At 35.9% G+C, this 13,597-nt stretch overlaps 1 pseudogene; it reads left to right on the top strand.

The window, feature by feature from the left end:
- LOC143387695 (transport and Golgi organization protein 1 homolog) overlaps nt 1-13,597 on the top strand; it is a 31,831-nt pseudogene that overhangs the window by 11,634 nt on the left and 6,600 nt on the right.

Genomic DNA, 13,597 nt, shown 5'->3' with positions numbered 1-13,597 from the left:
GTGTTCCCAGCATTACCTTCTGCATGTTTGTTCTCTGGTATTTTTTTTTCTATCCCCATCCCTCCTCCTTCACAGCCTGGCTCTGATTCAGCTATGAGCTGGAGCCCCAAAGGGCTGAGGCTGACTTCCTCTGTGAACCCTCCTGAAGCCACTTAAGCTCTGCCAGGGAAAAAGAGAGAAGTCACAGTGACAGTCACTACCACCTGCCTCCCTCCTCTCTGTTCCTACTCCAAGGGGCCCCACCTCCTCCTGCCAAACCCTGACAGCTCTGTAAGCAGAGAAGCAGCCTTTGACTCCCTCACAGGTCTCCAGACTGTGCACTGCTGCCAAGCCACGGGGCCACTCTAGGAATGTGTTTTTAATATTCATTGTTCACTCTGATGTTAGCGATGTGTGCACTGCAATTATTGTAATTCTTTGCACATGTGTTGTTATGAAATGAGTGTCTTTTAAGCCATGCCAGGTTTTTCTTTCTTTCTGAAACCCAAATATATTATTTCTACCTATGTTTTAGTTAATCTGCCACGCTTCTTTATTTTATTTCAAAGATCAGTCTGGGCGGCAAAGAAAGAGTGGAGTGTCCACAGAGCAAGGCCTGCCTGCTTTCCTCATGGTGGAACAGTTGCTTTTGATTTAGGCTTGTGCGGTCTCTACCTCACTCGCTTGTTTTCCTCTTTCCATGTGCACAAGCTAGCCGACTTTCAGACATCCGAAGCCCACATGTGCTGCCCCTGGAGTAGCCATCTGCACCCAGGAGGAGGGCACACCAGCAGTGTGCAAAACACAGACATGCACACATGTGCACGCAGACGGCATTCGGTTAGATTTCTTCAGTGCTGATTTCTTTTCCTTCTTAGTAGTGAGGAGGGAAAGGAAGGCTAAAAGTCCCATTTTCTTTCTTCCTTTCCCTTCATTCTTTCTTTCATTTTCTTTTTAATTTCAATTGGTCCTTTTCCAACACAATATAGAAGCTTCAGCCACTAGGGCTCTGAAAAGGATTCTATTCTTTCAATTAATTCAAATGGTTTTATGTTTGTTTTTAAATTTTTATCAAAAGAAAATAGCTAATGGAAAAGCCAGATTTTAAAACCTGCCATTACTTTTTAAGTTTCCTAGGGCAAGGACAAAGCCTTAGTAAATTAAGAATGACCATTGTTTACCTCTGAGAACTTAGCCTAAGATCCCCAGAAGCTAAATTAAGAATAAAAGAGTGGCAGTGTCCACCTGGCAAACATTGCCAGCTACCCACATGCATATTCCTTTCTTTAGAGATTCTCAGGCCGCTCTCTGTTTTTTGCCAGGCAGAGAAATCTGACACGGTCGCACCCCTGCCTGCTAAGCATTTTACTTTCATTGTTAACTATATCCATTTGTCACCATGAAACATTATTATTTTAAGGTAGCAGGCAAGCAGAGCTGCTTGCTGCATAATGGTGCCGTAGCTCTCATTGCCAAGAAGTGTTAAGGTCTGTAAACAAGTCAGATTGGCACCTGTTATTTTGCCAGAGAAATGTTAGAGTCTGTAAACAAATCTGGATGGCGCCTGGCAAAATGCCAGAGGGAGTGGTTTGTGAAGTAACAAAAGTGAGCCATTAAGTGTGGAGAATCCTTATTGGTTGACTGCTGTATCTATTTTATGCTGATTAGATAAGCTGTGTAAAATGTATAAATACCGCTCTTATTCTACAATAAAGGGCTTCCACTCCTGCTGTATCAAGGTACACAAGTTGTTCGTCACCCCCCGGCTATTTTGCTGCAGCCGACTGCAGCAGATGGTGGCCATTTACGGGGAGCCCCGGGACACTCGGGGGTAAGTGACAAAAAAAAGCTGCTCATCCATAGATAGGACGGGAACAATCTGCTCGTCGCTAGGCAGATAGGGCGAGAGGAAAAATGGCCATTTCGAGAAAATGGAGAAGATTGATACAGTATGTTTGTGTCTTGTTTTGTCTTGAAATGTTGTATTGTCTTTGTGATAAAAATATGGAAGGGGTGAAAAGTAAATTGATAAGGGAAAAAGGCACCCCAGTGGAACCAAGAATAGTTAGGGCATGTGTTAATAAAAGCCCAGAAACTCTAGTCAGAAAGAAAAAGAAAGTTCAGAAGAAGGATTATCAGGAAAAAAGTTGCAGCAAAAGGCTATTACTGAATACTTTTCGTTACCGGAGGGTACATAAATGGACAAGGCGGCTGCCACCTGACCAAGCCAATCATGGCGCAGCAAGAATTTTCCAAGCGGCAGTTGCCGGCTCTTCCCCGCCCCCCTGCCCCGGGGGAGCGGAATGCCACTGCGAGCCCAAATCTAGACCTGACCTGGAGACACAGTCTCGCAGGCTCTTGCTCCCTGTGCTCCGAAGCAGTTTGAGTCTAGGACTCTCCCCAGGGCCATCTGGGGCTGCCCAGGATACTACAGCTGGCAAAAGATGCTACTGGTGTCCCTGAAGTTTGATCATTTCCAGGGCCAGTGACTACAGTGGGTCTCCCACACCTGGAGGCTGATGAGTAATGAGCACTATTAAGGCTTATTTCAAATGTAAAAAAACCTTGAAATAATGTACTAAATTGTTCAGAAGGTTGTTTTCTTAGTGAAATGCTACAGGATTTTCTTTAGCCATCCGGAGTTCCTGCCTTTGTCCCAGTGCCGGTGAAAACAAAAGTAAAAGAATTTACAGTGTTGCTGAGAACCGGAGGAAACTTCTGCTGAGAACCCAAGGAGACTTCGGAGCTGTTGCTGTTTCTGCTGCTACTACTTAAGCTAACTGCCTGCAGAACTTACCTAGACTGTGATTTACCTGGACTGTGAGTTAATGTATTGAGACACTGCTTTATCTGGACTGAGACAACAAACTGTAATCTACAATAAGTTGTAACTCGGTATCTTTGCTAATGGTGTCATTACTGGTATAATTTTTCCAAGGGCTTCTTACATGGAGCCATCAATTGGCTTGGTATTGTAACATTTTGTATCCTCCCTTTCTGTTTCTAGCAGGTTATTTATGGTGTTTCTGTAAAAAACAGTATGGTCGTTATTTAAATTAACAAAAGGGGGAAATGTTAAGGTCTGTAAACAAGTCAGATTGGCACCTGTTATTTTGCCAGAGAAATGTTAGAGTCTGTAAACAAATCTGGATGGCGCCTGGCAAAATGCCAGAGGGAGTGGTTTGTGAAGAAACAAAAGCGAGCCATTAAGTGTGGAGAATCCTTATTGGTTGACTGTTGTATCTATTTTATGCTAATTAGATAAGCTGTGTAAAATGTATAAATACCGCCTCTCTTCTAGGTAAAAGATAGAGTATATCAAGGTAAATTTTTAGGTTTCTTAAACTTGTATTGTATTGGTGTTTGATGTGTGTTTTATGTATGTTAGAAGTAGATACAGTGACTTTTAATGTCTATTACTTTTTTACCTCCTGAAAATTTTATTATTCCTAGGTTGCTTACATGGATAATAGAGTAGATGATGATGGTTCCAACTCTGAGATAGGAGATAAAGAGGAGGAACAAATTATGGATAGGGAGATGATAAGTTTTAATTTGGGGCAGACTAACTTTGAATATTGATGTAATGCAGATGTATTACATTTGAAGAGTATTTCTATGATAATGATTTAATCATGGATTAAGTAATTGAGTAGATAATTTAAAGAATGGTAATGTGAATCAGTATGCTTTCATTTCTGTTTTTCTTTGCAAAGAATTAAATGATTCCATTTTCTGAAAAGAAAGTGTTTTGAGAAGGGAGGAATATCAAGCTACAACACTTTACTGTATTTCCCATCTGTGAAATAAGCTTAAATTGAAATATCATTTTGGATGGGAGGGGTACCTGGGATTGAACTCTGGGGCACTCTACTGAGCCACATCCCCAACCCCCTATATTTAGAGACCAAGTCTCACTTAGTAGCTTAATGTCTCACTCTTGCTGAGGCTGGCTTTGAACTTGGGATCCTTCTAGCTCAGCCTCCTGAGCCACTGGGATTACAGGTGTGCACCACCGTGCCCAGCAAAATATCATTGTTCTTATATTTTTCTTAAATTTTAATAATTTTATACTCTTATTGCTAATAAGCATAGATTGCTTTTTAAAAGCATAATAGTTATGCTAAGAAGTATTTCCTCATAGTACCATATAACATGTCTTTGCTTTTAGTAGATTGAGTAATTGAATTTCATTTAGTGATTGTAATAATCTTGTGTATTTCCCCCTTTTAGTCACTGAACAGCAAATTTCCCAAAAGATAATCAATTTCATGAAAGAAAATGAAGAACTGATACACAAATTTTCAAAGTATGAAGAGAAGGTATAATTGTTTTTTTTGTTTCTTTCTCTCTTGGTTCTAGCTTGAATCATTTCTACCTGTTTTAATTTAAAAATCGTATTTTAGAATTTTTGTTTCATTATTTCCTACAAATCATCCAAATTCGAAGCAGTCATATGTATTAAGTACTGCTTTCATCTGGAAAGGGTCACTTGTCTGGAAGTAACTTGTATAGTAGCACTATAATTTGTGTATCTTAATTCTGAATGCTTTATTTACATAGATGAAGGAATCAAAGAAACAGGTCCAAGAAACCATGAAACAAAATATGATTCTTTCTGATGAAACAACTAAATATAAGGTAAAAAATCCCTTCTTTGGGGGGGAATTACATTCTAAACTCAAAAGTAAATGTAATGAGTGAGTAATCTTGACACCTTTTTTCCCAGGATAAAATAAAGCTTCTTGAAAAAGCTAAAGAATTTCTGGATGAGAGAGCTAAAAGTTTTCATGTTATGTTAGAATCTGAAAGAGAACAGAAAGCTAAGAATCACGACTGGGTAAGAGTTTTCCTGCTAAGTGTTGCTGTAATTTGGCTTTTGAAATATTTTGTAAAATTGGTTAAGTTGAACTTAGTCCAGCTGTTAACTAAAGTAAGATTGGGAGTCAAGGAAGTTGAACCCACTTCTGTGCCCATTTTGTGGAACTTTTAAGTACTGATACAACAAATTATTTTTATGGGCCTAGGAAATATTTTTATTCTCAACCTTGGATAATTTTCATATTGCTTTGCTCTGCCCTTGGAAACATGCAGATCAACTAAAAAACTATTGTCCAATTGAACAGTATTTTTTTACTTTTTACTTGAAAGAGTAATAAATTAATCAATTTTCTGTACTTAAAAAAATTTACTTACATATTTCATTTTCAATTTCTATAAGTTTCTGTAATTACATAAAAGTTGCAAAAGATAGTAGAGAGTCTGTTCTGAAATATCCTACCCCAAAGTAAGCTTGATCACCTAGCTGAGGTAGTATTTATCAGATTTCTCCACTGTAAAAATTCTTTCCAATCCTTTTCATATTATATTCTTTGGAAGTTACCATGCACAGCCCACAGTTAAAGTATGAAGAGTTACGAGCTCAGGATGCAGCTCATGATAGAGCACTTGCCCAGCATGCATGAGGCCCAGGATTCAATCGCAGGCATTGCAAACAAAGATTGCAGAGTTATGTCCACTTCCTTAAGGAGCGAATATCTTTATAAATTTTGGGGAATTCTTCTGTATGTGAGATTAGTCTATTCTCCCTTAAATTTTATCATTTTTTACTTCAGATAAGAAAAATTTAAAAATGATCTTGGGAAATTTTTTTCTCTATCACTAGAAAAAAAATTACTAATTTGAACTGGTTTATTTGAAATAGTAATTAATTAATTTTCTATGCTTTAAAACATTTTATTATTACATTATGATTTTCTATACTTTGAACTTTTTTCTGGTTATCTCTTAAACAGTAAGGTTGTGGATGCCATGAAATAATTATGACTTCATTTTCCCTCATCTCTTTCAGTTCTTGATTTTTTGCTTAGTCCAAAGCTGGATCCCCTGCATTTACCTGAAATGTAATGGGATGGCTTGACAAATATTTTGTTGTGTTTATCTTTTTTAGTATATATATATGTATGTACACACACACACATACACACACACACACACACACACACACACACACACATCAGTATTTCTACTGAAATCCTAATGCATATTTTGTGTTCTGTTTTCACCTGGCAGATAATGGAAAATAAGAAATCTATAGAGAAGCTTGAAGATGTCATTTCAGTGAATACTTCTGAACTTTCAGAGTTAAAGCTGCAACTCTTGCTAACAGGATATTAATACTACATCTTAGTTTTGTTGCGGACCAAAAATTTGAAGTGTGCTAAAATGTATTAAAAATGAGAACTATATGATGTCTGGTTTGGGAAAGTATAACTTTGTTTTTTCTTTGGAATTAATTCACTAACTGTAGTGTTTTTCATTAGCTTCAAATTGTCCTTAATGAAGCTAAGCTTCGTGAAGAGAAGATGAAGTTGGAATGCTGTCAGCTTCAGAAAGAAAATACCATGCTTAAGAAGATGAAAGAGCAGTTAAAGAAAATTTGATGTCATACATAATGTAAACTAGAGAAGTGAATATCATTATCTTGTATCTTTCTTGGATCTGTTTCTGAGGTAAGGAATATTCATGTAGGACCTTTTCTAGATATGCAAATTTTAAACATGCTCCCTAAATTGAGTGCATATATATGGTCTCCATCTGTTTTGGATTTTTGGATTATTGCTTTTCTTATCAAATGTCAATCAGTTATTAACTTGCATAGCCTCAAAGAAACTTTTTAAACCAGAAAATTAAGTATTTTATGATCCTCTTTTGAGTAGTTAACTGATTCACTGGCCAAGGGAAGATTGCATGATAAGGAGTCTAAATTTAGGAGACAGTCATATGTGCCCAACCATTCCTGCTAAAGGTAAATTATTTGAATTGGCAGCAATTTTCTGGGGAATGTAATAAACAGGGTCAACTTCCTGAGAGCTCTGATGTTCTTACTGCAGCTGTGAGAGTTGGGGGCCACTCTGCCCTCTTCCTTAACCAAGGTCTCAACCCCCTCGATTGAGGCAGGCCACCGAGGAGTATGGTTCTCTATTTCTTTGTCTAAGTCTTGTAGTCCTGATGTATCCAGTGCAGAAACCCCTCCCTAACTCACAGGAATTCATGTGTTTTGACTTTTCAGTTGCAGCAGGAAGTCAAAGACGGGAGTACATCACACGCTGAGCTCAGTGAACAAATAAAATCATTTGAGAAGTCTCAGAAAGATTTACTTGTTGCTCTTAATCACAAGGATGATACTATTATACTCCAAATACATGTTTCATCTCATGAATTCTCCTGAAATCTTCTGAATTAACATCGAGAGTCTTCCAACCTTTTGCTTCTTTTCTAGGCTTTGACTAATTATATCACACAGTTGAATTGGTTACAATGTGAATCTGAATCTGAGGATCAAAATAGAGATGATGAGTCAGATGAATTAACCAACAGAGAGGTAGCAGGTAAGATCAGTCTCAGGGAGGTTGAATCCTTTTTTTGCTTTCCTGTCTTTAATTAAGTATTTATACAGATGCCACTTTTCAGCTGGCTGATTTTCTTCTTAAGCTTCAGAGCTGTAGACACATATCACTGGATCTATAGATATGTCTGTTGCATTGGCAGAGGTGGGTTGCTGGGGTATAATGTAGCAATAGGCATGTGAAGAACAATGACTTTTTCTATCCCATTGAAAACTAGTAAGTACACTGCAGCTACAATAGTCACATCCTATACAATACTTAGAGTATTGAACATTGTACAGTAAGAGAAATTTATTTCTTAACTTATGCAGATGATAGTTGATTTTGATACTCATCATCTCTATGGCTCTGTGGTTTCAAGGTCCACAGTCAGTCTTAAGAGTCCGGAGGTAGTTGGAACCATAAACTAAGGCTGTGAAAACAGAGGCTAGAGACTATCAGAAAGCTAGAGAGAGGGAGTGTAACAGTGTTTACTGATGAGGAAAATATTTCCAGATGTTTTCTCCCAAGTTGGATATTGCTTACATAGCAAGTATTTCAAACCACACCTGGTAGTAGATTCAGGGAGAAAACAGAGGATTGAATCTTTCTAAATAAGACATTTACTTGCCCAGGTGAAGATAGATCTGAGAGAGAAGAAAAGCTTTTATCTTACAAGAATATAGATAACATTTTAGTTGTGCAAACTAGAAATTCACCTTTTTTTTGTTTTGTTTTTAAGACAGACACAGTACTTTTATTTATTTTTATGCTGAGGATCAAACTCAGTGCCTCACACATGCTAGGTGAGCACTCTACCACTGAGCCACAACCCCAGCCTGAAATTCACCTCTCTCTCTCTTTTTTTTAAATCTAAGCTTGCAATTTTCTTAAAAGTCATTAGTCTAATCAGTTTAGTTATTTAATTGATTTTTTTTTCTTCTGGTGTTTGAACACAATCATTATTTAGTTTGGGGAAGTTAGGAGAATATAGAGTTAAAAGTAAGGAAAGAAAAAGCTAAAGTCTTTTGATTTTTAGGTGATTTGAATGAGAAGATCAAAGATCAAATTAAGCAGATAATGGATGTCTCTCGGGTATAGTTCTTTGTAAGAGTCCCATAGTGCCTGTGAATCCTTCCTGTGCCTCACTTTTAAGAATACCTCTCTTTTCTGCAATTTTTAGACACAAACTACAATATCAGTAGTTGAAGAGGATCTAAAACTTTTACAACTTAAGCTAAGAGACTCGATGTCCACAAAATGTAATCTAGGAGGTGGGTTCTTCTTGAGAAGAAATTGCTATGTTGGAAAGACTTAAAATTTTATTGGAAAGATAAAGAATGGCTTCTTTCTTTCATGCTTCTTACTTTTCTTGGCACCACTCAATCAAACAAGTTCTTAAGTCCTTGTACACATATAGAGATAAGCTGTTTTATCCTTTACAGACCAAATAAAGAAATTAGAAGGTGACTGCAATTCACTACAGTCTTCTAAAGTTGGACTGGAAGAGGAACGCAAAACTCTAAGGCAGAAAGTGGAGATTTTAAATGAACTCTACCAGAAAAATGAGATGGCACTACAAAAGTAAGATTTTCATTGTTTGTTATTGTTATCACTGTGTGAACTAATAGATAATTTTATCTTTTCTTAAGATTATTTACAATTTCTTCTAGTTGTAATAAGTAGAGATTTGTCTTTTTTCCTTTGTGTTTTGTTTCCTATAAGTTGCATTTTTCTTTCCATTGTCAGTCTTAAGAGTCCTGAGGTATTTGGAACCATAAACTAAGGCTGTGAGGACATCATAATCAATTGTCAAATTCATATGAAGTCAGGAAGTGGTAAAATGGTATTAACAGTCACTGATGTGGAAATACCTCTCAAAGTTCTAGACCCTTTCTATGATCCCCCTATTTTATTTAATTACCTTTCATTGTGATCAGTTATGTAATTCTAATGTTTTGAACTTGTATCTCTAACTCTGGACCTTTAAAAATACTGAGTGATTTGGAATGACATGTTTTAGTAGAATAAAAACTTCAAAAAGGAATAATATTTACTTATTGATGGTACAAGTTTTGGACTTGAATATCTCAGATGTTCACACAAAATTGAACTGTGGCAAGGACCTTAGGAGTTATGATTACAGAAGTACTTGTTTGTAGTATATATTCATATATTAATCTTCTTAGTGTGGAGCTAGTTATTTTTTGAAAGTTCATTTGAAGTTTTTTTTTTTTTTAAGAGAGAGTGAGAGAGGAGAGAGAGAGAGAGAGAGAGAATTTTTTAATATTTATTTTTTAGTTCTCGGTGGACACAACATCTTTGTTTGTACGTGGTGCTGAGAATCGAACCCGGGCCGCACGCATGCCAGGCGAGTGCGCTACCACTTGAGCCACATCCCCAGCCCCTGAAGTTTTTAATCCACAAAAATACTTGAATTCTCTAAAAAATAGGTTGTGTCAGATTTTATTTGTTTGCAGCTGATTTTACTCTTCGGCATATATATATCTTGTAAAGCAAAGACAGACCTTCTTACAGACCTAACTGTTTTTAGGTATTTTGACTTCTGTTGCCTAATTAATGCATTAAATATTGAAACCTTTCCATTAACTTTTCTAAAATTCTGTGATCTCCAAGTGACCTTTTTAGAATCTCAAATTTTTGTTCAGGCCAGTTCTAAATTCCTGGCCTGTTTCAAAGAAACATTTCTCATTTTATCACTTTTTATAAAAAGAACACTTGTTTTCTCTGTCCCTACTAGTAATCTGAATGACATAAATGGCTATTAATTTTCTTTGTAATGCAATTAAATTGTAGCACTATTTTTCTCAACTCCTCCAAAATTCAATCAGTCATCATCTGTGGTTTGTACTCTTTTTACTCATCCCCAGGTACTATGTTAGTGTCATCTTTTCTGTTTCTAACCTAGATCATCTGTCTTCATTCTCCATTTTTTATATTTGTATATAACTTATTTCAAATTCTTAGTAGTTTTCTCTATAGCCGCTTGAGTGGACTTTCTAAAATATAAGTCTGTCCATGTCAATATGTGCCTGTGGTTTATGAAGAATTTGCTTTCTATTTGATGACCTGTTCTTTTTTTCTTCTTTGTATCTTTTTAATAGTTTAAATATTTTTAATTATTTTCCTCATCCCCTGTATAAGCTTGATGTAATCATAAATTATAATGGAATTATAATTATATAATTATAATTTTACTCATCTTCTCATAATTTAAAGGCCATGGTATATATTCTGGATTTAATAAAAACCTGACATAGATTAATAGGTTTATTTTTTTATGGGCTTAAAGTAGCTCCTGAATCAGATAACTGTTGTGGCATTATGTTAGTACTTCATATACTGTGAACTCCACAAGACATTCATTCAATTTATACACATATTTAAAGTTTCTATAGTTCTGCATTCTACACTTTTGGTTTCTTATTTGAAATTATTTTCATTCTATTTGAACATTCTCCTTTAATGATAGATTTGATTAGTCTATCAAAGGTAGTACAAGGATAAACAGAGAATAGTATTTTATCCACTAAATATTGCTACCTTTATAATCTGTATTAGGTTGACATGAACTTCATGATTAGAGTTAAAACCGGTTTCCATTTTTAAAGGATCTTTCTTTTGGCTACTGAATTTTGACTGTTACTTAGTTTTAGCAATTTAAAAATATCCAATTAATTACCATCTGTTTTAAATTTTTTCTTTAAGGAGTCCATTATCATTGTTGTTTGGTCTTATCCCTTCCCTAGTTTCTGTAGTCCTTTCTCTGTTTTTTTAACAGTTGTATTGGGAAGTGCCTAGGTGTAGTTTTCCCCACCCCACCCACTTTTCCTCTTGCAGTTATGTTGCTTGGGACCATTAAACACTTCTTGAATTTTCGAGTCTTTTTTTAAATGTTGATTTTACCTCATTCTCTCTTCTGATTATAATAATGCATATTAGAATTTGATTTCCCCTGCCTCCTACATTCTGGATTTACTTCTTCTGGATATTTTCTTCTGATCTGTCTTAAAAGCGCTAGGATTTATTTTACTTCCCAAATCTGCTGCTAAAATCATTCATTGAATTTAGGATTTTAAAAAATTCAGGGTTTAAAATATTATTTTAGTTGTAGATGGACACAATATTTTATTTTTTATAGGATTTTTTTAAGAGAGAGAAAAAGAGAATTTTAATATTTATTTTTTAGTTTTTGGCAGACACAACATCTTTGTTTGCATGGGGTGCTGAGGATTGAACCCAGGCCGCACGCATACCAGGTGAGCACGCTACCGCTTGAGCCACATCCCCAGCCCGACACAATATTTTATTTATTTTATGTGGTGTTGAGGACTGATCCCAGTGCCCCACACATGTGGGGCCCGTGCTTCACCACTGAGCCACAACCCCAGTCCTATTTTAGTACTACAGCTCAAACCCAGGACCTTGAGCCATGTGCTCTACTATTGAGCTACCTCCCCAGACTCCTTGCTCTTTCTCATAAGGGACTAGGGTCTTACTGCTTTCCAAGATATCTTTAATCTCATAATTCTGCCTCTGCCTCCTGAGTATCTTCGACTCTAGGTAGGTCACCACACCCAACTATTTCTTGGTTTTATAGTTCCTAATCCTTTGACAAAATTCATAATCTTTTTTTTTCCTCTTTTGTGGTGCTGGGGTTTGAACCCAGAGCCTTGTGCATGCAAGGCAGCACTCTACCAACTAAAATATATTCCCAGCCCTGATTCATAATCTTGACTTTACTTTTTTGACTATATAAAGCACAGTGATTTTAAAACATGTGCAGATAACCCCATTCGGTGGTTTCCTTTTCTGTGGGATTTTTTCTCACAGAATTTTGTCTTATGGAGTGCCTGGTCAGTTTTGATTGGCCAACATTGTTGTGATAATTATAGATGAAATTTGAGGACTAAGACGAAGTTATCTTCTTATAGAAAAGTGTTGAGGTTACTTGAGTAAGATTGTCACTTTAAACTTAGTCAGCAATTAAGATAATTCAAAAATGACTTGTCTTTTCAATGTTTCAGTATTGTTCCTTTTGGATTTTTTGCCTGTTCATCACTTAAGTGTGCAGTACTTTCTAATCTAAACTCAAAGACTAGGGCTTTTATTAAGGGTCCCTTTATTGGTAGCCTCTTTTTTCCTCTAAGCCCAGGAATTTAATGAAGGCTTGGTTCAGACTCATATCTTTGTGTTATCTTTAATAGGAGAAAAGTACCTTAAAGTGCCAGCCTTACTTGTAATTCTGAGATTCCTTTTTCTAATGGATTTTGGCCACATACATATATCTTCACTGACTTTTTAGCTTGGATCCCTTCAAACATAATTTTATATTCTTATAAAGATATTTTGATTGTTCTTAGTGCTCTCAGACTAACTCTTTGATAATTTTTTTTGTGTATGCTTATATTTTAATATATTTTACATTTACATTATCTAAGAGGTACCAGAAAATAAGATTTGAGGGTCAAAAGTTTGTATGTTTTATATTTGAACATAAAATACCATAATTCTTTCTAACAAGATATTTACAATGTAAATCCTTACTGCCAATTTTATCCTCACTAACCCGATTCCACATGGGAACCCAAGGCAGACCTTCTGTTATTCCTTTTTCACTTTCTACTAGCAATTTCAAGTGTTTATTTTCCCACATCTCTTGTCAGCATTGGATGTCATCAACACATATTTTTCACCACTGAGTGAGAAAATACATGGCATCACATTGTATATTTTATATTTACCTATCAGAAGGCAGTTCTTGCATCTTACGAGCATTTTCCTTGGAAACAAAATTCTCTCTGTCCTTCAAGATTCAGTTTTCTCCATATTCCTTCTTAAGCCAGTGGGGAAAATTATTATATTCCTTTAGGCATCATTTATACCTGAAACAGTGAGCTCTTTTATTCTTTAGCATCTTACAAGGTAACTAGTATATTATAGCCACTCATAAAATACTTGCTGAAGAATTAAATGAGAAGCTATATAAGAATATATAATCCCCTTTTTCTATTTGGTATCAGTAATCCTTTTTTACTGTAGTTCTTCTGATTTATGGAAAATTAAGTTTCAAGTTATTATCTTTTGAATTGGAACTATGGCTAAAGTAGTACAAGGATAGCAGAAAATAGTATTTTTTAAATCATTAAATGTGGCTACCTTTGTGTCAGTAGATGAACATCTTGAGTTTCATGATCAGAGTTAAAACT

Source organism: Callospermophilus lateralis, unplaced genomic scaffold (genome assembly GCF_048772815.1).
Source record: "Callospermophilus lateralis isolate mCalLat2 unplaced genomic scaffold, mCalLat2.hap1 Scaffold_1172, whole genome shotgun sequence".
Taxonomy (NCBI): Eukaryota; Metazoa; Chordata; class Mammalia; order Rodentia; family Sciuridae; genus Callospermophilus; species Callospermophilus lateralis.
The sequence above is the reverse complement of the archived record's forward strand: the minus strand, read 5'-3'. Positions and strand labels throughout refer to the sequence as shown.